Source organism: Pseudochaenichthys georgianus, chromosome 17, assembly GCF_902827115.2.
Source record: "Pseudochaenichthys georgianus chromosome 17, fPseGeo1.2, whole genome shotgun sequence".
NCBI classification, from domain to species: Eukaryota; Metazoa; Chordata; class Actinopteri; order Perciformes; family Channichthyidae; genus Pseudochaenichthys; species Pseudochaenichthys georgianus.
This window is the reverse complement of record NC_047519.1, coordinates 6,167,741-6,171,174: the sequence shown is the minus strand read 5'-3', so window position 1 is coordinate 6,171,174 and position 3,434 is coordinate 6,167,741. Positions and strand designations below refer to the sequence as shown.

The following is a 3,434-nucleotide window of genomic DNA, read 5'->3' as shown; positions in this document are numbered from 1 at the left end:
GCAGACACATTTAAAGGTGTGAAAGGAGGGATTTGTGGAGGCTATTTGTATATAACATTAGAAAGACTGATTCTTATTATTACATTATAAGCTTATTGTCCTCATTTTATGTGGCTGTGACTTTGGAATAAATAGACTTATTTAGCCTGCAATACAGAGTAGCAAGGTCAGGTGCAGAAACTGGAAGAATACAAAGAATTATTCATAAACAGGACATCACTCCGGCCTTGAGCTTTGTGTGAGCTCCGCTCCCACACACAGCTAGGAAGCAGCCTTATGAAGATTTCACTTTTTCTGTAGAAACGTTAGCGAAAACAAATTACGTATGATGGTGCCAGAGTAGGGAGGGACTTCCACAGGCCGGCCGAATGCTGATTGGAGGATCGTGTTGCCAAGAGACTCTGTCTGAGTCTGTGCACCAACCATAGACTGTATATATAAATGGACGTAGGGTCCGTGACGTCACCCATAGGATTCTGCAGAGTTGCCGTGAAGCCCTTAGTAGGCGGAGTCGGCCCCTAACGGCTCGACAGTGACGTCAGAGTCTAACTCCCGCCTTCTCCCGCCTGCTCCAAATAAGGGCAAAGAGGCGGTGCTGAGGCGGAGCGGAGGCGGAGCGGAGGCGGGACAGGGCGGGACCTGCTGCCACCGAGCGTGACGCTCCAGACCTAGCTCAGGCTAAGAAGCTAAGCTAACATGCTCTCAGTAATAAGCTAACAACCTATGCTAACAACCCAGCTTGCGGTCACTGCTCCTCGTTCCCGGCATATTCTGAAGGTAAGATACGCTGTAACTTTATAAAACTTGTCCTTTTGATTTAAATGTTGATTTAAATGTTCTTGAACCTACACTATACAATTGTTTTTTAAGTGCTTCACCATTTTTCAAATATAAATGTCATTTGTAACTAAACTTTGTAAACTAGCAGAGATATGGCCAGTGTTGCGTGAATTAAATGTGATTAATGAAATATGACTGTAGAAAAAGAAAGGTGCTTTTATATTGATTAAACCATTTTTATTTATTTCAGCATTAAGAAAAAAGAAGATGGCAACCTCCTCCACGCCAAACTGCACAACCTGTAAGTTGATGGTCCTGGCTTACTTTACATGACTTCAGATAGTTGACATTACACACAAACATACTATACATATACATGTGTGCACAATTGTAGATAAACAGCACACAGTATACAAATATATTATATATATAAACTGTGTGCTGTTAATCTGTTTTTTGAGGTGTTGCTCTCTTGTTACTTTTAACCATACAGGTGTGATTTCATAGTTATGTTGTATGTTATTGTCAAAGGAACAAAATGAGCAACCCTTAATTTGATATTCCTCATGATCTGAAGCATTTGTTACTCTCATTTATTTTCCTCCCATAGTGACTGTATGGATAATCGGGAGCTATGTCCGGCGTGGAGCCCAGAGAGCTACAGAGACCATCAGCAGCAACCTTGGCCTCGACCTGAGGGTGTGCTGGTTCGGTTGGGGTGGACTGCGCTGGAGAGGTGTCCTCCCTTTCTTTTCCTACTCCCTGCGAGGAAGAGCAGTCCCGGATGTCCTCCTCATCCACTGTGGCGGCAATGACTTGGGGGATGTGCCCAGTGTTCAGTTGCTGAACCAGGTGAAGGAGGACCTGCACCAGCTTCACCATCGGCACCCTGGCATGAAGATCATGCTCTCCCAGAGGCGCCGGTGGAGGGCTGGTGCAAATCCTGTCAAAATTGACAAGGCCCGGAAGTTTGTTAACAGTGTTATGGCTACTTTTGTTCATAGCCTAAATGGTGCCATTGTTGACCACTCCAACATTAGACATGACAGTCCTGGGCTGTTTTTGCGAGATGGAGTTCATTTCACCCCGAGGGGAAATGATATTTTTTGTAAAGTCACTAGCCAATTGCCTGAAAGACCACCTCCAAAGACTGTGAACTGCTAACATGTCAGTATCACTGTTTTTGGATTTGGCCTTTAGAGTATGTATTCTAAGGCCCTTGCTAAGCCCAGACTGTCATGGCTAATATTGAGTTAGCTATTACATCTGTAGCCATAACACTGTTAACATGGCTGCTCTTCCTCTTCCCCACATCCCACCCCCCCCCCTCTTCTCCCAATGGACTCTGCAGCTCTCCAGGCCCATGCTGGGCATGGCTGTCTGTCAAACCTTTTATTTTGTATTTGTTATGATGTTTTTTGTTATTTTATTTGTTAAAATAATTATGTATTTATGTAAATATTGAAAATAAATTACATTCATATTTTCACTTCTTTTGTCTACTGCTTACTGAACATGTTAGCTATCACATCCAAATGGGACTATCAAATGAAAGGATAAGCTTACCATACAATACAGAAAACATTACACATTAAGGCTCAAATCTTTTCCCAAGCCGGAGCAGTCTGAAAAGAGTCCCAAGTTTAAAAACACAAAATCTTGACAATGAATACTACGCCGTCATTTATCAGTGACAATGCAAACAACAGGAAGGTCTCCCCTAGTCCCATGTATGTTGGCATCAATGTCATAAGCATACCATAGAATGTAATTACGAAGTGCAACACCCACAATCCCTACAGGGTCGTAACGTCACAGAAGATAATACCTTTGAGAGAGTTTCTAAATTGTTCAGTATGCAGATAAATATTTGTTTTACAATAGAAACATTTTTCTCCATAAATGTTCCCACATGTTGTGAGCATCAACTTTAAATCTTTTGTCAACAAATAAAAAACATCTTAATTTCCTTTACGACAACATTTTGTTTATAACACCACTACATTAACAATAAGCATAGGAAAATGATAAATGTCAACATTTAAGATTGTGCTTTTACTCTTTATTTAATCAGATCTATTTCACATTGAAGGTTACATCTTGCATTTAATGAAAAGTAAAAGTTTCGAATCATTTTATGACTCAAGTACACTAGAAAATAAATTAAAAATGTGCAACACCTCTATCAGTAATTACAATTATATAACTTATGTACAGGGTTGGGAGGGCTACTTGCCAAAAACACAACCAGTAACTTCATGTGAGTATCAAGATATAAAAGTAATGTAACCTGATAACTTTATTTTTGTTTTGGATTACCTCAATATCAAATGCAATGCAAATAAACAGGAGAGAAGAAATATGAATATGATGTGTTTACTGAAATGTATAATATAATACCATAAAGCAGATTCAGGCAGTAGGTACAGATTCACAATGAAAGTATTAGTCTACAGAACAGTACGGCTTCCAGAGAAGAGATACCATTTGATCATTTTACATATATATATGCTCTTTTTAGGTGTTGAATAAGATTGTAATCCTGAGTTTCCCTATTATTAGAAAAGTCAAACTAATCCGATTACATCTTTTCCTATGTAACTAAGGATTACACTTTCCTTTTTCTCTATACGATCTTGATTCGTGTTAGATGT

General features: G+C 39.7%; 1 long non-coding RNA gene across 1 annotated transcript; it reads left to right on the top strand.

Moving 5' to 3' along the window:
* The first annotated feature begins 733 nt into the window (after positions 1-733).
* Positions 734-1,846, top strand: LOC139435634 (uncharacterized). The gene is made up of 3 exons (XR_011644852.1): positions 734-777; positions 1,031-1,081; positions 1,391-1,846. It is a non-coding gene; the product is annotated as an uncharacterized lncRNA (long non-coding RNA).
* Positions 1,847-3,434: the final 1,588 nt, after the last annotated feature.